Genomic DNA, 24,185 nt, shown 5'->3' with positions numbered 1-24,185 from the left:
TTATGGTTAATAATATTATAAATACCAACTACCCCTTACCTCTTGGTGCATTCAGTATTCCCGTCCGCAACACTAGACAAGCCAGCAATGGCAATTTTAACCTTCCTATTTGCCATAATGCGTACGGAGAAAGACGAATAGAATTTACAGGAGCGAAAATTTGGAACTCGTTGCCAATTGAAGTAAAGCAAGCTAGGAATTTCAAACTGACATGCAAGAAACATTTTTTGGGAATGGAAGCAAGGCTACAAAGTTAGTTTTTCTTCAATGTGTTTGTGATTGCTGTCCTATATGTTATTTTGTATTGGACCGCTTACTAGCCTCATTGGCTATCGGTCCAAATATCTGTGTATACATTTTGTTTGTGTTACTCAATAAAGACTTCTTGATTGATTGATTGATTGATCCTTCATGATGAATGTAGGCTATAGGCGGATTAATGGTTTTATTGAGAAAATAATCGATCAAGCGCCACTGTTTCTTTATGTCTGAGGCAGTATAATTAATTTCGTTTTGATAATAGCGCTTTTAAACATTCTTCATTAGAGAGTTCAGTGTGTTACAATACTGCTTGTAACGATCAAGTAGATGTAAATTAAATGGTTGTCTTCTTGTTTTGTTACGTAAGTTATCTTTTTACTCAGGCTATTAAGTAATCTCCCTGTCAACCATAGGTATCTAGGGGGCGAATAACGTTTATGGCACTGTACACATGTTGTCGGTGAAGATACTCAATTGGATATTATAGAGATGAAAGCAGTGTATGCTGATTCAGCATCATTCATTGAAGTGATGCGAGACCACTCAGAATTGGATACCATTTCTATAAATTTGTCGCGATCAAACTTATTCTTAACAAAGTTTACGCTATTAACGCGAGGACTGTTCTCAAAAGAAAGTGCAACTGGGAAATGATCTGTAATATTGCCTTGAAGAATGAATGAGGAGGGAGGATGAAGAAGTTTCGAAAGCGCATGGTCAATAAGTGTTCCCAAACCATCATTAGTGCAGCGGGTGGAAAGAGAAAGTATAGATTCAAGACCATAACCTTGGAAACAGCTCACATACTGAGTACGTTAGACAACAGAAGGAAGCATCAAGTAAATTGATGTTAATGTCACACAAGATGACAACGGACTTTTTTCCCTTTGAAAGAATGTCAAGAATAATGTCAAATGTTTAATGAAAAGCAGAAATTGGTTATATCGTGTGCTGTATTCTAGCCTTATTAGTAAGCTTATTCTTGTTTTTCCTATATTCCGTGCAAACTGATTTCTGTCGTTGCTTACATATTTATATGTGCTTGTCTTATTTGTTGTGCTAGACAATGATCATTATTTTCTGTGCCTATTGTTGATGCATACTTACGGCTAATCTGTAACCTGTTTAGTTAGACCGCGCTGTTCTTGCTGTGTGCCATTTGTAGAGGGCACGGACCCAGTCAAGCATGTCGAATACTTTTGATCCGCGCTTTGAGACATTCTGAGATGTTTGAATAAATTGCAATAAGATGGTGAGTTCGGCTAGTTGATTGACGTTCATGTTTGAAATTAGATTGAAGCGCACATAAGATCGGGAACAGCTACGGAAGTAGACAGAAAGGAGGTGGTTTACGTGATCTCCTTCCCTTGCGGTAAAGTATATGTGGGGCAATCCGGCAGATGGATAAACGATCGACTTAGGGAGCGCGACGCATCGTTAAAATCCACACTCATCTCAATCCACACTCATCTGGCCATGCGCTATAGAAACTGCGGCAACGGTGGGTGTAAGCCGCAGTTTAGTGACACAGATTATTTTTAGACACAAAGATCAAGTAACTTGTGAAATAGTTGACAACAGGAACTTTAAAGACATGTTAGTCCACGCAAAAGTCAGCCCGCAGCATTCCCCCGTAATAAAGGCATGTTGTCGCCCCAGGTGGAAAACCTGCAGGCACCTTTCAAGATATTGCGACCAATAGGCATAAAGGTTTCGAAGGGAGCTTTAGAATCTATTCGCTATGCTAAATTTCAAGCTATAGGCAACAACACTTAGTTCGGTTTCCTAGCGTATTTTTTTCCTTTTCTTTCTTTTTTCTTTTTTTTTTGCAGCCGGCCTGTCAGGCGCCGTTGACACTCCGGCTAACACGCGTGCGTTGACACGTTTTTGACAAATGGGGGGGGGGGGGGGGGGCTCCTGGCCTTGTGCACAGCATTCCGTTACTCTCAATTCGACACGCTAACACACTTTCCCTTGTTGCCGCACCCAACCGCCTTACCCCTTCTCCCCTTTACAAGAACCCCACCTATATATACTGTGGCGAGGAAAGCATATGTCGCCTTGAAGAAGACAAGTCCAGTTGTCGACACGTTGGCTCCTGCTTTCACCTTGTTCTCGTTTTGCTCATCGTCTTGCGAAATAATTGAGGCATACCATATTAGAAAAAGGGGTGGTGATTGCGTCAGTCAACCATTACTTTGCACGATAGAGAGTATGCGTATCTAGATGAACAACAATTACGATAGAATTTCGAAGGGTCTGAAGTCTTGGCACTGGTGTCATGTGTGTCTCATCTCGTTTTACTGCGCATGCGCGAGAATACTGTAACAACCTTATAAATGTTTTTCTGTCCATCAATAAATTCAGTTGAGAGTCAAGCGCCGTCCTGTCTACTTCCCTGTTTGTGTTTCCGTCTTATGTGTGCTTCAATCTAATTTCAAACATGTTTGAATAAAGTTTGCTTGTTTGTTTGCTTATTGCTTGTTTGTTTTTTGTTTGAATATGCTCATTAGCCTCAATGATCTGATGAGGACCGGAGAATTTCAGCTGGACATGACCTATGACGGTGGTTTTGGATAGCAAGTATGTATGACTTGACCGCGTGTTAGACTGAGAAGGATTAGCAGTGAGGAGCAGCGTCAAATATTTTACTAACCTGTGGTTTGAAGATGGCATTGTCCGGTTCAGCAACTCTGAAAATGACTTGCAACAAATGACTGAGGGCCTTGGCCTACAAGGTATGAGAGTAGAGAGAGCGAGAAGGAAGGCAGGAATGTCAAGCAGTCAAGAGTCTGGTTGACTACCCTACGCTGGGGGAATGGAGAAGGGGAAGTGAGAGAAGGAAGAGGGAGAGTGTATAGAGACGTGCACTGACAGTACTTGAGTCAAAGCCGATCGTGCAAACCAGACGTTCTGAGAAAGCACAAAAGTGCCTTCACTGCCTTCTGAACCGATGATCGGCGGGGACGGTGCTCTAGTACTGTCTATTAACTCAGAGGACGAGCATCTAATTTCCTCAACGTGTTGGACAAGGATTGTCTTTGTGCTTGAAATTGAGGACATGACACAATAAGTGGTCAGTATTCTCCACGCATCCGCAAACATCACATGCAGGACTATCAGCAATTCCAATTAGTGCTGAGTAAGCTTCCGTGAAGGCAATTCCCAGCCACAAACGATACAGAAGAGACGCTTCGCGTCGGTGCAGTCGGGCCGGTGGTCAGAGTTGCAGTGAAAGGCATAGTCTGTGCAGTCTTGTGCGCCTTGTATGGGCGGTATTACGCTCTGCTAAGGAGAGTGTGCGTGCTAGAATGCGAAGTTGTCACGCAGCGTCGGTCCTTGAGATGAATAAACTATAAGAGTAGGGCTAAACATTGTTATGCAGAAAGGTAATGTTCAATAGCCTAGCAAAAGAACGATAATTCGTGATCAGCGCGAAGCCTCTATAATATGTGCAAGAGTACTTTTATCTGGGCCAATTACTCACAGGCGACCCTGATCATGAGAAGGCAATATACAGAAGAATAAAAGTGGGTAGAAACACATAGCAGTGTGTTTGTTCACTGGGGCTGGTTGGTTCATCTTTAGAATAAAAACGCGAACAGCGCAAAACAGCGCTCTGTCCTGTTTACTCGCTCGTCCTGTGTTGCGCTGTTCCTGCTTTTAGTCTAAAGAAACACATACGTCAGGCATTACCAAGCCATGACCGGAAGATTACCGCTTTCCATTTAAAAAAAAGAAAGAAGTGTAGAATCATTTCATTCTAGCTCTACGAATATGTTGGGCGGAAACTTGGGTGCTAACAAAGTAACTTAAGAAGCTAAATACCGCGCAAAGTGTGATGGAACCAGACATGTTAGGCGTAACTCTAAGAGACATGAAGGCAGTTGTGTGTATTAGAGAGTCAACAGGGGTACCCGGTATTATAGTGGCCATAATAAATGAAGTTGGGCAGGACATGTAATGCGTAGCGCAGATAACCGGTGGACCATTAGAGTTACAGAATGGGTGCCAAGAGTAGGGAAGCGCAGTCGAGGACGGCAGGCAATTAGGAAACTTGCAGAAATAAGAAAACTTGCAGCCATAAATATGGGGTCAGCTGGCACTAGACAGGGGTAATTGGAGGTCGCTGGGAGAGCTCTTCGCACTGCAGTGGACACAAATAAGATGATGATTATGTTGTTGTTGTCGTTGTTGTTGTTGTCGTTGTCATTGTTGTTGTTGTTGTTGTTGTTGTTGATGATGATGATGATGATGATGATGTACGGTACTCGCCCTGGGTCGAAGTGCGGCTACTGTGACCTGATGATAGAGAGGGGAGAGAAAATTCCAAAAAAGTGGCTTGTTGGAGCGGCAGCCGTTTCTCTCGTGGAAGGACGTGCAATAGGGAGTTTTTCTTATTTCCTGGGTGTTTATGTCGTTTTGTTGGCGTCCAATAAAAGTATATCGTATGCTGTTTTCTTTACTTTGCGAAGCTCAGGAGGCAATACTGAACATGAACATTGACGTTTAACTTCCCCCATGTTGTATACGTACACCAAAGAGCAATGCCAGAAGTGATACGTAACCTGTAAATTATTAGCAATTATCGGAGAGAAGTGCGTAGTTCTAGTAAACGGCGTGTTCCCTGGAGTGTTACTTCTATATGTATACTCTTACGTCTCAACACTACAAAGGCGTTAATTAGACGTCTGCCACGAGGCAAACCGCACCCATCCATCAGACACCGACTGTTGGGGGGTCCACAAAAGGCCACTACTAATGCCTGACGGCCTGAACTAAGGATGAGGGGGGCCAACATCAAATGCTACTGAAGAACAACGGCGACCAAGGATTCGCAGGTTGCTATCCTGCCCCATATTGCATACCATCGGCCTTCTGAGGCTGGGTAACTGTGGAATGTTGCGATAGCGTGGACCTAGTATCGCAACGGATTCAACGATTGTGTTTTGCTGTTAGACAGTCTTTAGTTGTTAAACAGTCTTCAGGGAAGACGACGGTATTAGCAGCGGAGACTTTTCGTGCAGTAGGTCGAGGGTCCTGATGGGAACTGGGACGTTCAACTTGCTCCTGCATGGAGTGGGCTTCCGTAACTGGAGTCGTGTAACTAAGCCAATAAACCCTTTTTCCTTCATTCCTACTACCGGACGTATTCGTCGATGGGTTTGGTGGATTCCTTGCCCTAACGCCACCCTACACAGCAACAATATGCGCTTGTGAAGGCGCGCACTTCTGTTAAAGTAGCCGCGTTTAGAGCGTACGATTCTACTGTCAGCAATTTTTTGTTGAAGTATATACCGTCTCAACTAATTCTCTGTGAACGTCTGTAACATATTTCCTCTGTGGCAAAGAGCAGCCGGTACGATTCTCCGCTGACAACATTTTCACATAATCTTCTCGATAAAGTAAGAAAGCGGTCTCGTATAAAGACACCACTAAATTTCTAAGTACGCCATAGTACACTTACATTGTGACGTCTCGACAGCTGCGCGCTAGCGTCCGTGCCGTCTCGGGCGACCTTGTACGGTTTTGTTCATCAAACTTTCGTTTCTGTACCTCGTATCGTTTGTAAACTGTGCACGCTGTGACGCACTCGCGTAAAACATCCCGAATCTTCGGTTAGATACCTCCGAACTGGGTCTATAAGTCCACCTATAATGCTTGAGGAAATGCGTGACTGATGCTGGTATAATCGAACCTCTCTCTGTCTTTCATCACGGCAGCCCAATGCTGCAACCATTACGCTACAGTCACACGCAAACTCGTTTTGTGCCAAACTCACCTTTTGAAACGTCTGGCGTGTGCGTCACGTGCCAGTCTCTCTCACACACTTTGACACGCTGTGTGTGACTGCACTACCTTTGGGATTGGCCCAAGTGTTCAGGACAGACGATGATACCTCCAAATTGGGTGAAACCTTAATTATCAAGATATTGCATTATATATATATATATATATATATATATATATATATATATATATATATAGAGAGAGAGAGAGAGAGAGAGAGAGAGAGAGAAATGCTCAGCAGGAAGGCATTACACGCCGTTTTTTCTCTTATATTTTTGTCTCTCACTCAGCTTGTTCTTCACGTCTTTTCTCACTTCGTTTTGCCTTTACCTTGGGAACCATGTTACGCTAGATCTTATATGTAAGAAGGATTCGCTTTATGGAAAGGTACCCAGCCGACTCCTAGCGAGCGTCTTTACAAGCTAGCTAACGTCTGGCCGCATCGAAGCACTTGGAGAAGTCTTGAAACTACGTCACGCGTGTACCACCTGCGTTCACGTACTCCTATATATACAAAAACCAAACAGCTGGCAACTATTGCAGTCGTCGTGCACAAAATAAAACCCAAGGCACTCGGGAATAGGACGAATTCCTTATATATTCTTCGCACTGATATCAACATCTACCTTGTCTGTGTTTGCTTTTCTTCGTGTTTTTCATTGAGGACCTTCACTTTTTCTGTATTTTTGGTGGCACTTTTACTTCCTTCCAAATCTTTTCCCGTCACTGTGCATACATCGTGGACGACTAATGGGATGCTTACCTGCATAAAAGGCATCAGACCCAGTTTTAGTTTACGACTGCAGATCATGCTTTCTCGGCCGTTTACGCGTTCATAAGGAGACTGATGTCGTAAACGTGTGGGTAGTAACCCGATTTATTGCACAACCTTTAAGCTCTTCCGGAGCCGAAAGGTAAATGAGATTTACATAGCGGACAGCGTGCCCGTAAGAAGAAAAAGCAAAGGGAAGGGGGAAGGGGGGGGGGGGGGGGGAGGAGTAAGGTAGCAGTAGCCACGTGCCGTTGCTCATCCAACGAAAGAGCCGAGTGCGATGCCGCAGCGCGGTTGCGTAATTGCTCAGCAAATTTGTCTCCAGTTTTGGAGATAAAGAGAAAGAGAGAAATGATGCATAGAAAGGCATGGAGGCTAACCAGATGTAGTTCCGGTTGGCAACTCTGCACGGGGGGAAGGGGTAAGGGGGATAAAAAGAGAAAGAGAGTGGAAGGGGGACATAGAGGGAGAGAAAGAGAGAGAGAAGGCGACTTTTCCCTCTTGCTTAAGTTAATCATCATCATCATCATCATCATCATCATCATCATCATCATCATGGTTACACCCACTGCAGGGCAAAGGCCTCTCCCATAATTCTCAAACTACCCCGGTCATGTACTAATTGTGGCCATGTTGTCCGTGCAAACTTCTTAATCTCATCCGCCCACCTAACGTTCTGCCGCCCCCTGCTACGCTTTCCTTCTCTTGGAATCCAGTCCACAACCCTTAATGACCATCGATTATCTTCCCTCCTCATTACATGCCCTGCCCATTTCTTTTTCTTGATTTCAACTAAGATGTCATTAGCTCGCGTTTGTTCCCTCACCCAATCTGCCCTCCTCTTATCCCTTAACGCTACACCCACCATTCTTCTTTCCATAGCTCGTTGCGTCGCCCTCAATTTAAGTAGAAGCCTTTTCTTATGCCTCCAGGTTTCTGCCCCGTAGGTTAGTTAGGTGATGAGAAATCCTGTGGAATCAACGACATACCAAGCGATTTTAACTAAGATACGCAGAATTGCGCTCTAAATATTAGACTCTAATATTTTACAAATCCCTTGCTCGACCGGAACTTTCCCATGAGTGGCATCACGCCAAAATAACTCCTATACCAAAAAAAAAGGCATACCAGTCCATGCCATCCGCGTACAGACCTATATATATATCGCTGTTATGCGTATGTGCTAAAGTACTAGAGCACATAATATTCAAGCACGTTTCGGTGCTCATAGAAAGCAGTGGCCTAATAGCGGTCAGCATGGCTTCCAACGCGGTTTGTCGACAGTCACGCAACTGCTCGAAATGCTTCACGACGTTGACATTGGTTGACACAAGCAGAAGGAAATTGACATCTTATTTTTCGATTTCGAAAAAGCATTTTACGACGTTTCACATCCTAAGCTACTTATGAAAGTAAATCCTATTCTGAAAAACTACTCTTTATTAGCTTGGATCGAAGTATATTTAAACTGCAGGCATCTGTGCGTCACGGGTAATGGCAGCAAGTCACCGTCTGCGCCGGTTACATCCGGAATACCACAGGGATCTATCCTCGGGCCTCTCTTCTACTTAGTTTTTATTAACAATATCGTTCACAATATTCCTGTCAAGATACAGCTTTTTGGAGACGACTATGCGCTCTGTGAGGAAGTTAACGCCTACAGCGACCAAGTTTTTCTAAATAACGCTTTATATAAAATTCATAATTGCCACTCAACATGGCAAATAAACATTAACCCGGCCAAAACTGTGGCGGTGACTATAACCCGCAAGAAACACCCTTTAAAATTGTAATACATCCTGTGCAGTCATTGCGTGTTTTTTGTTTCAGCATATACGTACCTTGGCCTTGTTATCACATCTTATTTAACATGGATTGAACATGTATCATATATAGAAAAAAGAGGGGGGGAGGGCTTTGAGAAAACTAGGATACCTAAGACGGGCCCTATATATATATCTAGTGAAGGCAACCCACGAAGGTAAACTACTTGCGTATAAAACGTATGTAATATCAATACTAGAGTATGCATCGGCTGTGTGGGACTCGCGCACACAAGGTAACATAAACAAACTTGAATCAGTACACAGGAAAGCCGTAAGATTTATACTTAAGGCCTACCAATGCGACACATCTCCAAAGCTCTTTCGGCAAGAGCAAAATTCGAAACTTTAGAACTGAAATGGTATCGTGGAAGATTGAAGATATTCTATCCTGTATATATTGACAAGTCAGCAATAGAGAAAAGTAAGTATATCAAACCAATCTTGCGCTGCGAAACTTCTTCATCTCGCTCTAAAAAATTTACTAAACACCTCTGTCATATCAATATATATACAGGTATTCCTTATTTCCTCGTACGATTAACGACTGGAATAATTTGCCAGCCGAGGTTCTCGAAAGAGCTGAACTGAAATCGTTCATTGGCGCGTTACCTGCGCTGTCTCACTGACAATTCTACTTTGATTTTTACAGTGTACTCTGTTCTGACCCCCATGCACTCAGAGTGACTGCTTTAATTCCTATTTAACTTGTCGCTTTTGTAATTAAGTATGCTCGCGTGTAGTTATGTTAATAATCTCGGCGTTAATTGCATTGCGGGTGGCATCTGGTGTCGCTTTTTGTCTGCGAGGGTAACTTACGATGTTGCTTTACTTGTTATTAGATATTATGTTTTTGTATGGTATGCGTATTTGTTCGGCCATTATTATTGCGTTAGACAATGGGTAGTTGCTGCTACTCTAGGGCTTATGTGGTGTTAGTTCATATTACCGTAGTATTATGTAACTTTATTTTGATTTGTGTATCATTTGGGCTTTCATTCTATACAGTTATTACTTTCTTTTGCTGCAATAAGATCAGCTCTACATTTCATACTGTATGTTTTCATTTCTGTATTTCCTGTACTGTTTTAATTCCAGTTAATTCCAGCTCACACCTACATAAAGTCTGGGATTCCGACTGGCAGTATTTTCTTACAATAAAATAAAAATGTTCTCATTCTATGTGTATGCACTCATTCGCTTTGGAATTAAAATTTGTAACAGGTTTCCACATAGTATCGTGAACATATGTGACCCAATAATTTCATAATTGAGCTAATTGATTTCTCCTCGTAATATATATATATATATATACACATATATATATATATATATATATATATATATATATATATATATATATATATATATATTTTACATTGAGAAGTGCATAAAGTTAATCTCCTCTTGGCTTGCTTTTATTGCTGTCGCTAGTTCATCGTATAAAGGTTGTTTGTTTTTTGGTTCTCTTCTTTTTATTTACACTCCATATAGATGTGTTCTTTGAATACTTGCTTCTCTGAAGTTGTTTCCATTGTTTATAGTCCTAGATTTGTGTGCATTTGTTCAAATTGAGCACCTTTTGTGCTATGTACTAGCTACTCACTTTGTTATCTCTGTAACAGCCCCCCCCCCCTCCCTAATCACGCAATGTTCCAAACTTTGGAAGCTGTGGGGTAAATGTAGAAATAAAAGATATACCACAGTTTTGCCATAAGGATGAAGCAATGAATGCGGTAGCAACATCGTGTAAGATTAGGGATCCTCTGTTTGAATCCTGCCATCGGTCTCTTCCGGTTAACCTCCCTGCCTTCCTCATCTCGTATATATATATATATATATAAATCTGGCATCGGACAATTTCATTTACGTTTATTAATTAAAGCCGACGTCTTTCGTAGCGACATTACTAACCACTTTTCCGTATCGAGTTTGTTTCAAACCTCTTTCCTGGACCGATTCCTGAAGTAATGCACAGTCACGTCAATAAAATTGCATCATTTTCAAATTTGAGCTCTGTTATTGTTTCGCACTTTTGATATTTATGCCTGAGAAGATTTAAGATAAAAGGCATGCGTTGTCGGTATTTGGTTCCATGACATCTTTTTTTGCGGGCTGCCATTCTCAAAATTCTGAGGAATAATTTTGTCAGGAATGTAAGACCTGGTATGAGCAACATTAGCGATGGTCTGGTGTGGGAATATATAATCCGCATATACCGTATGCGACACAGCTTGGCATGGAATATAGCATATACCTTAATATATACGGTACCCCACTGCGACGCCGATGGCAAAGATTCGCTTCGAGTGTCCATAAAATTGCTATCGCAATAAAAATTGCTCGTTCGAATGTCAAATGCACTCGCTCGCAGTTGCTGCATGGTCACGTCACTATATGGTGCTGTGCCTTTGCTAGGCTGCTTCTCTAAAGCTTTGGTATTCTGTTATATGCATATATGCAGCTTATAAGAGCAGCATCTGAGGTCATACGGCATGTCTCGGCGTCAATAAAATTAGTGATTTATATCAACAATAACATACAAAAATGCGGCAACCTCGGTGCGAAATAATATGCACGGCAAAGAGTCTGTTAATGTTCATCTGTAAATAGATATTCGCGCACACACACGCGCACGCACGCGCGCACACACACAAAGGGAAACAAATTTTCGTGCGGAAGTAAGAACCGCAGACGCTGAACCCTACTTATATCTTAAGTAGTCTTATGTTTTGCGTCTTTCTTGTGTAATTGAGAAATGGACATCTCTTCTGTTTGAGCGTGCAGAGTTGCGCAAGTATAATTACGGTTTGTATACAGCTTTGTTTATTAAAGACGCGCGTGTTCACGTAAACAATTGACGACAAGAAAGAAGAAGCTACGTTACCTTGTAGCCTCCTGTTTTGCCTTACGTACAGTCCTCCCACTCTACAAGGGAAGCATGCTTTACTTGCAGCACTTAGATTACGCTGCTTGCTGTCAAAAAACTGTCACACTGAATTCCGTAAGAGTCTGACAGAGATTGAACAGCGCCACTTGATCTTCCCCATCTTCTTACATCACCTGCACTAGAGGTCCCGGGCCATTGGGGCCACGTAAGTGGCTTAGTGTTAGTGCTAAGTTTGACGCTGTATTTAGCACACCTCGCCGGTTTGTTATTCGCTATAACCTTTATTTCTATGATATTGACAGCAGACTGCTTCAGTACTGAGCAGAACTTGCTAATTGCTACCCGCAGAAATTTAAGAGAAACACTCTGTGGGCAGCTGAAGTCCTTGCAATCAGGAACTTTAATAAGCAACAAATTACAGATAACTCACGTGTAGCTGATGACTTCCAGGCTGAGGACGCGATGTTTGCAACGAGAGAGCGGCGTACGTGAGAGTAACTTCCGCGTGCCACTCTCGCTTCAGCAAATTGATGTCCGTGCCTGGGGCAAGAGCACTTAGATTTTCAACAAGCAAGGAGTATTCACTTAGCCACATTTTTTTTTCCATTGCGTATATGCTTTTACGTCCCCGGTTGTTTGTAAACAACCCCTTCTACTCAGGCTGTATCGTCGAATGAAGCTACGTGACAACCTTGCAGGGAATTACGAGATGGCGATTTTTGAAGAAGGTCAAGTTTTAATTAAAGCAAATTGTGTTCATATTCATCAACTTCGCGCAACTGAAACGAGATGCTTGACGAAGTTATGTTTTTACGCAATACTTTTGCTTGCACACGTACGGATCCTTTCGGGACCGGAATAAGATACCTAAGTGCGTGAAAATTCATTCCGCGAACAGTGTCTGCCTGCCTCTAACCGGTTAATCGTATCATATGTACAGTCAAACACAAAAGTTTTTGAACCGTCGGACGTGGAGAATGTTGAACTTTTAGGGCCACTTTCTGGCCGTATAGCTAGCGAAATCATACAATTTTGTTCGCATATACAAGTAAAGACAAGAAATACGAATACCAGCGTACGTTATTATAGGCCGCGGAGATATTCAACTTTTTCTCTCAAGTCGCAGTCCATAACTTTTTGTGGCGTCTTTAAACGTGCGCTGCAGTGTAACACGAGGACAGTGCAATGCAAGTCGGAGTAATATATAGAAGAAATGTCGAGGCACATACACATGCACGCGCGCAAACATAAACACGCATGTATACAGACACACAGGTACGCATACTCACACGTAAACAAGCGTGTGCGCAACGAGAACCACCAACACGTGCATATGAAGGTATTGTTGATATACTCCTAAAGATGCGATGAAAATACAGACACAGTGCTACATAAAAGCAGACCTTGTAAGTGGTGCATTAAGCGATGTAAATTATATATAAACATTTCCACGGAAGAAGTAAGTTTTAACGCTCTCACGTGACTACAACCATCTTCTCACCGAAGTTGTAGGCCTTGCTAATTATGAACAGTTCCGTGAAGCCTTAGATAATAGTGTATATACAGATGCCATTTAAACACTCATGTAACCAACTGTATTTGTCTTCTTCATTCTTTTGTATTTACCACTCCCCCCCTGTAATGCCCTCGGCCTGAGGGCTATAATAAATGAAATGAAATGTGTCGTCTGTGTGGAATACGAAAGTTGTTTGGGGCTGGCAATATTGCGAGAACAAAAGAAAACAAGGAAAAAGGAAAACAACAAAATGGAGGTGAGGCTGCCGGCGAGACGGCCAAACATTGGCGGATGCCGCAAGGCCCAAAGCAAGGCCACGCTTGGACCAGCAATTGCGCACTCTGGCGGTCGCTGTAGTAATGAGCGGCGACTCTGGTTGCGCCGCACATTGCAGAGAGTAAGAACTTAGACGGCGATTCAGGCTGGCAGGTAAAAATAAAAACGGCATTGGAACGTTGTGCTATTGCCCTCAGAACCCATGTTCATCATTCGCGAAGGAAAAAAAAAAAGTTTTGAGGCCTCGTTACAGAGGAGAGGACAATGTTGGCCGCCGGCCCTTTCTTTGTGGGGTCTGGCGCAAAGGCTAACGGGTCAAATAGTTTGCGAATGGCTGCATTTTTGTTTTCCATGCGAATTTTCTTACAAACAAGATTGTTTTTTCAGGAATGCTCTTTGTTTTAGGAAACCTTCGTTCCTAATGAACCAAGTAGCCAATACATTCCAAAAAAATCCCGTGAAAAAAATTAATAATTCTCTTTCAGTTTTGTTTCCTGGGTGTCTTTTTATTTATTTGTTTCTTTGCGCCGTGTTCGGAGTTTTTTTTTTTTTCTTTCTCACGAGCGGCGACTGTCCCAGTGCTGCACCTGGTAATGTTTACGTGAGACATTTTAAACGTGGGCGAGCTTTCTCTTGGTTAAAGAGCTTCACGCATGCGCGCATTCCACATTCTTTTATCCCTCACAAGGTGACCGGTCACTGATGGTTTTATTCTCCAAAATAACAAAACAAAAACTCCTTACGTGCCGCAGGGAGAACGACTCATTCCATGGAGCCGACTGACAGACTTACATTCGCCTTTGGACTTCATTTACAAGTTGGAGTTTCAGATTCGCCTTTCTGTTGCCTCTGAATTTCCCCTTTCCTACAGTTTCGAGAACTGGCCTTAAAGAAGTGAGGGTGCGTGATAAGAAACCGGACAAAATAGTCACTGAAAAGTGGCGAAGGTGACAGACAGGACTGTTTCTGAGTCTTGTTAAAACTGATGCATTTAAGTGTCTTCATTATCTTTAGTAACGGTGACGTTGTCTTTCGCAGGGATTAACTGGACCTCGCATGATGGGAGCATTCGTATCAGCTGGGGAGCACCACTTTCATCGTGATCAGCAGGTGAGGAGTGATCCGCTGCTTTTACGTGCCGTGGTTACGGTGGCATATCGCGTGTACATGACCGCAGACGAACGAGAACACTATAGGACAGGCGTTTCATTCCAATTAACTTATCTTGCTGTCCATCTTGTCCTGTGCTGTGATCGCCATTTATCCGTGGTCTGGGCTGTTTGTGCTCTGTCTGTCATATACGCTCATATGCTACGGCCGTTAATCTGCCAACCTATTCTAATTATACGCGTTCTTCGACTTGGAGTCATTTGAACTTCGGTCTCTGACGCTTCTCCTCCATGAACGGTCAATGTCCTGGTGATACAAGGAGACAAATTAATCATTGGCGGTCTCAACGAAGCGAAAGTGCTAATGAGTGACGCTGATATGTATTACCACAGTACTCGGTGGGTTCGCGCGATGATTTCTCGGAAGTTTTATTATGAGTGAGCCTAACACGGGGCAGGTTGCTCGCGTTCTAAACGGTCACCACTGCACGTGCCCCCCCCCCCCCCATTGCCAACGGACAATTGCCACTGATAAAAGCTCGAAACCGTGCACTGATGATTATGTGGCAGCTGCGTGTAGTTCGGTACACCGTTAAGTTAAAGAAAATATTCTTAAATGCGGCGGCTCTCACTTTGCTGATGCTGTGTGGGCAGGCATCGGTTGAAGCTGGGGAGCATAGGAAGATAGCAATGCTACTAACCGCTATTAATTTACTGCAAAGCCGATTGATTGTACAGTTGTCAGGTGGAAAAATTTGCAGGAGCTCTACACTCACATATCCCCCTTTAAACACGGACCACTCTGTTCAGGTGAGAAGAACGTGAATGTAAATGTTACAGAATGACGAGACACCCGCCCCTCCTCCCCGCCTCGCCCTACATACAACAGGTTGCTAACGCGATGCTATACCTCTATAGCTTTGATTTTTGCTTTAGTTTGCGCAAAATATGTAATGTACCATTTGTGATGAGGAAAGCAAGAAAAAAAAATAGATTGGGCAAATGTAGACTGGCCGTACCAGCCTGACCACCCAGCTGCCAACGACAAGCTAGCAGACACAAGCCAGCAAAAGTCACACATTTTTTAGAGCATTTCCACTGATAAAACGGAAATGTTAGTAAAAAAATTTACATTACCAGGTACTAACAAAGAAGGCACACAAGAAGTTTAAACACGCAGTGCATCACACATTAAGAAAATACCTTTATTTGGGATAAGAATGAGGGAATCATCCGTGAACTTGCTTTTATAGAACAAGTGTGGCAAATAATGTTCCATTCGTTGGTATTCATATAGTTGGTAAGCGAGTATGTCTGCCCTAACGTGGTCATGACCGACCACTGCGGAATGTGCTTTTTATAGTATCGTATAGTATAGTATAGTATAGTATAGTATAGTATAGTATAGTATAGTATAGTATAGTATAGTATAGTCTATTTATTTTGTAACATCTTCTTTTTATCATCTTTTATTCCCCTCACCCTTTTTCCCCAGCACAGGATAGCCAGACTGTCTGAGAACTGGCTAACCTCCCTGTCATTCCGTCTATTCCTGCTTCCTTCCTTCCTTATTGCTTTCGTAGTGGTGATAAAGCTGGCGTCGCTACTAGTGTGGTTAGCCTAACAGACTGATTTGACAATTGCTCCGTTATATAGCACCTCTTTTCGAGTTGCGAAGGCATGTCACCGTGTGTCCATAAATTTAGACTTTCGCCTAAATGCGAGCGTGAAAGCACGTGATCTCCTCACGCACTGTCCGCAGTCTTTCCGATGAAGCTACACTTGTTCTCGGTGCGGAAGCGCTCGTAAAGACAGACGAAATGGTGCGCGCATGCACGCAACGTGGAGAAGCCCCAGCACGCTTTGCAACTGACACTCAAGCAGACCCTGTTTGTGCTCTGTTACAGCAAGGAGGCTCTATGCGGCGCAGTAGTGTTAAAGGTGTTCGAAAGTGCCGACGAGGTATTTCCTCAGCAAGTTAGTGGTTGATCGCATCACCCTCTGTCGGCTGCCTAGAAAGCTTCTCGTTTGCACGAGCTCATATGCTCTTTCATTAACACGCAGTGACGACAACAACAGGTGAAGCTGCCCACTGAACCGTAATCTATAACGTTCTGCGAACATTTCCAAGTGAGGGCCCAACTACTGTCTGAAAAGGTACAATTCAGCAACTGTCCAGTTGGCAAGGTTGTCTATATGGACTGTGGGCGTGTATGAGCAGAGAACTTGCACCAATTTACGTAATGGTGGATCCTGCCTGAAAGACGTATGAGAATAACTATGTATAAGAGCAGCTGTTCCCATTGAACACTGCAACGGGCATCCTACGCTCGCTTTGCCATAACTACGCCGAGAGAAATGGCGGTAGCCCAAACAGTCGGACACGACACCGCAGCGAACACGTAACAACAAACAAGCTGTGTCATCAAGCATAGATAAACTATCGCGTATTTCTCGCTTCCTTACTTCACCTGTGGTACTTAGCCAATGTACTAAGAAGAAAAAAGTGGGACCAAACTTATGAGCTAGCTTCTACACGCGAGCAAGACAATGCGAGAAAGCCAAAGTGCAGACGAAGCGAGAGGGGGCGTTGCCCGGTTTGCCACTCGAGCCTTCGTGTAGGCGGTTCGCCACTTCGCACGCGACGTTGCTTCAATGTTTCACATCGAGAGCCTCGTGGGCGTGGTCTCGCGGGTAGGCGCGACGCCGGCCGGGGAGCGCGCACAAACATGAATCATGCAACCTCGCCGATGTCATCATCGGGGCACGATGGCGCCCTTTGCGAAAGAGGTGGCATATTTGTCTTCATGCGCCGGCGGAGGGCAACCCTCTCGGGGCAGCCGCGCGAGCACATCGTCCAAACGGGACGTGCGACGGAACTAAGCCTTGCTCGGAACGTTTCACATATGAACGGAGAAAAACGTGTACATATTTTACGAGTGGATTCCACGTTGGAAAGCGCAGTGATGCAATAATCATTCAGCAGCGGGAGAGTATCCGAACTAATGTACCTAAAACGGTACATTACGAAAGAAATGGTACGAAAGAAGGGTTGGTAAGGCACAAAAAGGACATAACTGAAGTACGAGTGGCGGCGCCGCCTGGAAATTCCCCTGTGTTTGCGTGTGCGTGTGTGTGATGCTGTGATGTGATGATGACGGTCGCCGTGATGCCAAGAAATCAGGAAACTCTATTACGTATAGTTGAAGCTTTCAGAGCCTCGGCCTAGGTACATAGGTGCACAGGCATGCAGAAGGTTACTTATCTACATGCAGTGCATTAACACTCCGCTTAAGCGCAGCAGAATGCCGAGGAATAATGTTTCGCTGGCACACAATGGTATTACAGTAACTTGCGCAGACTATGTTTTCCTCAGACACAGTAACATACAGAATCGTCCGCTCTCAATGAAAACACCTCGTCGGTATGAAAGCGCTCATAGCAGCCTGCACGTGAGACAAAATCCCGGTGACTATAGTCTTTCATTAATACACACCCGAACTAGGCGTCGTATAAGACGCACGTTCTGCATAATGTAGAAGACATGCTGAAGTTACACAGGCATGAATATTAATGGGGTGCTCCCTCTATAAGTGGACGGCTCTGCGTACAGAGTCATAACAGTACGAGAGTGATACGGTGAACAATAGCAATAACAGAAAACAAACAGACAAATGTAGTCCGGTGAAGTATAAGCCAAGGGAAGGGTCGCCCGATACTCGTTTCTCGCTGCATCGTTGATGAATGTGGCGATTGCCGAGCTCTGCTTTCCACCTGTCAGGCGTCACTTGAAACGGCCGTCGGTTGGAAGTGGTAATCTAGTCCGCGAAGATGCAACGGAGCGGTGCCAAAGTGAGCCTTCATTATCGTGCTTCCGGGACGGCTTCGTAGGCGGGCTTGGCTGACAGGAACGAGCTCGGTGGGAGGCTGGCGGCGAGCGACCGGTGCAGGCTTCCGCGAAGGCTGACCCTGTTTCCGAAGTAGCGGGGAACTTGCGATTAGCCTGTGCCATCCTACGAGGATAGCGCAAGCCGCCTCGCCGTTCTGTGACGACGTTGCTTCGCACTGCCTGATCGTGGCACACTATAATGAAGTGGGCTAGTTTGATTCAATACGGCTTACACGCATATCTTGATATTTCGACGTTGTTTGATAGTGCGTGGAGCCGTGGCGGGCGCTTACGTACAGAAAGAATGTTCGCCCGCGAAGCTGGTTTTGTTGACTAACCTGGTTTATTTCGACGCAGGGATGAAAAAGGCGTTATTACAATGATTGATTGATTTGTAGAGTTTATTGGCGCAAGGGCCAGATGTGGCCAAAGAGCGCCAAGTCGATGATCCGTGCTTCTCAATGATATATGAGTGTTAATTGCGGGGAGTGTATGAAACATGGCTGTATAGAGGCCTAAAAATATTCGCTAAGAAGTGCAAAATATACACGTCGTGCAATGTAGCTCTGAAAGGGTCTCAACTTTATTCGCTCTAAAGTGCATAAAATACAAGTGTATGCATATTAAGAAATGACAGTGATTGATCGTGTCGCCACGCACGCGCACAAACACACACATATTGCATCAAGATTGTTTGTAAGAGCAGATGCGCAAAAGTACATATTATTAGCGATGATGGCGGGCCAATGGTCTTGAGATTCTGGCCCTTGTTTTTCACTGCTAAGAAAATTTCTGGCATTGTTGCTCTCGTTTACGTTGCCTCTCGCGACACAATTTCCTTTCCACACTTATTTCTAAAATTGTATATCTACAGCCATTTATAGCTAGACTGAATGATCAATTTATTGGTTGTACTTTTTTTTTGCTGCATGAGCTGCTTTACTGTACGTGCCTGGACAGACTTTGCTCGACATGTTTGTATGCGACGTCGATAGCTTCTTCTACGGTTTATGTTTGATGTATTGTTGGGGCGTTTATCGTTAGCGAGCTCACCCGTATTGACTGCGAAAAATAGCAAAAAAGAAAGCCTGCTTGCCTTGACCGGCTTCGATAAGGTGAAATGACTCGGTTACATAGGTCTCTTTTAACCCTTCCTTGCCCAGACATAGTTCCACATCGACAAAAGCTTGTTCACCTTTATCTCAGGCTATGGAGAGAACATTTAAAAAAAAGAACACAGAAAGCAATGTTATCCGATCAAAAATATAATTAGTAAAATAATTAATCGATTGGTAATTGATTTTCTACCATACCCACAGCTGAAAGCTGTTTGCAGCGTGTCAAGAACGCTACTAAAGGCGCTGCGTTAACTTCCCACGCTTAAATCCAACCATTGAGGTATCAAATGCAGCGCAGCATAAATGATACGTCGGGCGTTACAGGCTTAAATGTGGGAGCAAGGTCATTCCGTTCCCCCGGTGAGGGGCTCATTAGAGAGCGGCGAACTGTTTACACTATATACGGAACGCGATTCTTCCCGAACGGCGGCCACAGCTGCTGCTCGAGAGGCCGCAGTGAGCGCAGCCTTTCCGTCGTTGATAAGCTCGGACGCGGTGGCACGAGAGGTAAGAATGGGGAAGGCTGGGGAGGGGGCGAGGCGTGGAGCGTTTTCCGCTTCGGGAACATTCGTCAAACTTGCGCGGAGGGCGACTCCGCTCTCCCTCTGCACGTTGGGACCTGGGCTGTCAGTGTAGTGGGGCTCGCCTGCGTTGAGTTTTCCTTCCCTCTCGCTAAATCGGGGATGCAGTTCTGGTGGAGCGATAGCACCGACCATCATAAAATTGGGGGCCCACTTTCCGGCACCCCGACCGCGAGTCACGCCCATTCGTGGTCGCCGTTCGCTTCGAGAAATTAATTCTGCCAAGTCGCAGGAAGTTTATAGAAGTTTATTTTTATACAGACTTTAGAAAAACAAATATAGCCTGTATTTGAGATAATGTTCCATAGGGTGTCTAGGAAGTTTATCGAGTGTACGTATGCTTAATATCAGAGAAAGAGAGAGAAAAAAATATTTATGACAACAATAGTCAACAGAAGCAGGTTGCCCGAAAATAGAACAGTGCTTTTACGCGGGCTATAGTTGACTGATAATTTTCTTTTTTGGAACAGCAAAGGAAGGCGCGAACACCACAAGCCACCGTTTGGAGTGTCTGCGTCTTTGCTTTTTGTTGCGTTCATTTTGCGCTGGTAACTTACGAATCAAGAAAACTCTAACATATACAGGATGTCCGAGCTAACATCAGCCAATCTTTTCAGCAAACTAAAAAGATATTTGAAAAACACGGCGCGAGATACACTAACGGTACTGTTACGTCTCAACACCACCGTGGGCGTTAATTGAACGTTTGCCACGTGTCAAACCATCTCACCTCCTGACCAGACGTCAGCGCGGCGAGGACGACAACTAAAAGCGCTCCCCCCCAAGGATGAACGAGAGGGAACCCCGTCAACGAATGGATAAGCGTAGTTAATTAGGCGAGTCAACTCACCACCCATCGCTCGGCACTATCCACCCGTCGAGACAACGTGTAAAACGGCTGTTGCAGGATTCCACGAAAGACCCTCAGCCCGCGCTTCACTCACCTGACTGAGCGAAGAACGGGGGGTAGTGGGAGGGGGGGGCAATGACGAACGAACCAGTTCTCGCTGGATGATTTCCTTTTGCCAGAAATTCCAAACCAGTTTCTTCGAGACGGAGTTACTGCAGGTTATGGATAGCATGGGCGTTGTATCGCAAGGGAGTCGACGATGATTTGGTGCTGGACATTCTTCAGATTCCCGAGTCGACTCGCCTATAGGGAAGACGAAGGGATTAAAAGCGTATACTTTTCGAGAGAGACGTTAACTTGCTCCTGCGTGGAGTGGGCTTCCGCTCTGGAGCCACGCAACTAAACTAAATACACCCTTTTTCCTTCATTTTCTACAACTTGAAGTCGTAGTCGATGGGCTTGGCGGACTCCATGCCCCGAACGCCACCCTAGACCCAACAATACCTACGGTGTTCTAGCTGTCGTCAGACATGTAACGGTGAACACCATAGGCTTTAAAATTGTGTCTTGTACCATGTTTTTACAATCTTTTATTTCATTGAACAGCTCCACTAAAGTTTTCTACGGGCACCCTATACCTTATACGTGCCCTTGATGAAGGGGAAAAGGGAACTTGTTTGCGTGTAAGTTTGTAATCTAATCTGTTTGTATGTTTCTGTTCACTTGCGCATGTGTACAAGCATGTATTTTGATAAGTTTACTACTGTTTTCTTTCCCCACCTGTCTTATACTTAAGAGTGCAGTCTTTTGTCAAGCCGATTTGTGGCTTTTCGACTGTAACTTCGCGACATTTTAATTTAGAAAATGAATATTTGGTCTGAGAGATAAAGCATGATAGATGACAAGGGCAGACGAAAGGCACAATTTCTAGAGTACAGGTTAAACTGGCCAAATGTGCAGTTTAGGCCCGTCTTGTTTACGGAACGAAGCTGCAGGTGCGTACGGCCTGAAAGTAGAGTTCCAGTCCTTCTGAGTGCCTGGAAAAAATTACGCTTTTTTCTCCTGGTTGGTTTCAAGACCATCAAGAAAACGGAAGTAGCCAACCACTCTCACGCCGACCAACGTTTGTCGCTAGCATGCGTAGTCAGGACAAACACTAAACAGATCCACGTGGAGATCACAGTTTTGAAACAGTCCCAACACATGGTCTGGAATTTTGTTATGCCGAGAAAAAAACAGATTAGGCTTACAGGAGATTCACAGAAGACCCGCATTGTTGCACTAAATGCAAGGCAATAGCCTAAACGCATTAAACAACGCTAAGCAAGGCAAATTGACGGGAAGACGGACGCTTGAAACGATGAGCGGTACTCAATCGATAAAATTTTTATTTTTGACATTGTAGATGCACATATCAGGAGCACAGACAAAAAGCCAAACGAAAATTGGTTTCACTGGTCGAACAAGGTCAATCCTTTCTACGACGGCACTTGTCTTAGTCATGGTCCTGACAAAGACGAGACATCTTGTGAAAACATTTATTTCTGCGACATTCCTTGTTCGATCACTGTTAACCAAAACTAACAAGGCCAGAATTCCATGGAGTTGACCAGTGTTCGTACGCACTACTTCCTGTAATGTTCCTTTCGTATGCTTACTCCGTTATCCTTTGCCCTCTCCCATAGTAGAGCAGCAAAGTAGGTGAATCGAACGGAAGCTATATCATCACTGTTTCTTCTCGTTCTTTCTGTCGTTATTCTCAAGCTTCCCTTCTTGGCTTGAGTATATGTTATTTTAAGAAGCTCACATTGAAGCATAGTCGACGCGCTTATGATACTTACCTCGTTACCGTTTGCCCTCTCCTATAGTAGAGCAGCAAGGTAGGTGAATCGAACGGAAGCTGGATAATCTCCGTTTCTTCTCGTTCTTTCTGTCGTTATTCTCAAGCTTCCCTTCTTGGCTTGAGTATATGTTATTTTAAGAAGCTCACATTGAAGCATAGTCGACGCGCTTATGATACTTACCTCGTTACCGTTTGCCCTCTCCCATAGTAGAGCAGCAAAGTAGGTGAACCAAACGGAAGCTGGATAACCACCGTTTCTTCTCGTTATTTCTGTCGTTATTCTCAAGCTGTACTTGTTAACTTGAGTATATTTAATTTTAGGAAGCTCACATTAAAGCACAGTCGACGCGCCTGTATTGCTGTAGGGTTTAACGAGCGTACAAGCTTGGGCGAATATGACTGTAACGAAAAATGCGCTCTATTTTCTGAAGGCGCGAAGAATGCAGCCCAACAGCACACTTAGACGGCGCAGCAGAACGTGTTTTTTTTTTTATCCGTATAACTGTAAGCAAGCGGGAGCTGCGTGCGATCGAAGGGCTGCATTGCGTATGACCGGCGCCATTGTTTTCCCGAGACGTCAATTGGGTTACCGGTCAGTTGGAGAGCGGAGTGACTCGGCTGTGTTGCTCTTTGTTGGTGTCAAACTCGAGGACGAAAACACTCATGTGGGTCTGTTGGAGGGCTGCCCGGCAGACTTCGACTGCTACCTTTCGGAGTCTTTGGCGCCTAGTTCTGGGGTTGTAGTGCAGCTGATTGAGCCCGATGACAGGATGTAGATAGCTGCAGCGTCTACGGTTTCCAGGAGGCCACTGGCTCTGCTTATCGTGCCAGTGTTGTCAGTGTGAAGGAACTCTAAGCACAGGTATTGTTAGTCTAGCTTAATGCCCTAGAGAAATAGCAGGCTATAGGCTTTCTCAGCCTAGAGTGGCAGATTACTTTTCCAAAACTCTGTCAGAGTTTTTATGAAGTAAAACAAATGACATGCCAAAGTAGAACATGTAGAGGGCGAATTCTTCATGTTCTTTAAGTTCACGCTCAGATGGCCCACTCGAGCCATCTTGACAAATACATAGAGTGCAAGGCATGTTCGTTCATTTGGGTCGTTTCTTCTCTCTCCCTCTCTCTTTAGAGAGAAGAAGAAGGTTTTATTCAGTTGAAAGATATACACAATAGAGCTGAACATTTAATTTCAGTACATTTGAACACCTGCTATTTCGCCTGGAAAGGCGAAATAAGTTAGCAGGCAGCGTCGTTGCTTTGAAGTGAAGTAAGCTATATAGTAAAGAAAACCTTAAATGTATTGCATAAAATATAGGCGCTGATGCCCTGTTTATATGAATTATATGGGTTAAATTCAGGCTGCGCCAAGCGGCCACTGCCCAAACCTATATGGCCACACGGATACATTGCACGTGAATTGCCAGATAACGTTAATTACCACATGTACTTCGTTTATTAACGTAATAG

The 24,185-nt window shown here is 44.2% G+C and overlaps 1 protein-coding gene across 1 annotated transcript in view; it reads left to right on the top strand.

Moving 5' to 3' along the window:
- The window catches only part of CngA (Cyclic nucleotide-gated ion channel subunit A), a 426,897-nt gene that overhangs the window by 198,545 nt on the left and 204,167 nt on the right, over positions 1 to 24,185 (top strand). The window contains exon 3 of the mRNA XM_050184183.3: positions 14,367 to 14,438. The gene's annotated coding sequence lies outside the window, so the exon portion shown is untranslated. The remainder of the gene's footprint in view (positions 1 to 14,366; positions 14,439 to 24,185) is intronic.

The sequence above is a fragment of the Dermacentor andersoni genome, chromosome 4 (assembly GCF_023375885.2).
Source record: "Dermacentor andersoni chromosome 4, qqDerAnde1_hic_scaffold, whole genome shotgun sequence".
Taxonomy (NCBI): domain Eukaryota; kingdom Metazoa; phylum Arthropoda; class Arachnida; order Ixodida; family Ixodidae; genus Dermacentor; species Dermacentor andersoni.
The sequence above is the reverse complement of the archived record's forward strand: the minus strand, read 5'-3'. Positions and strand labels throughout refer to the sequence as shown.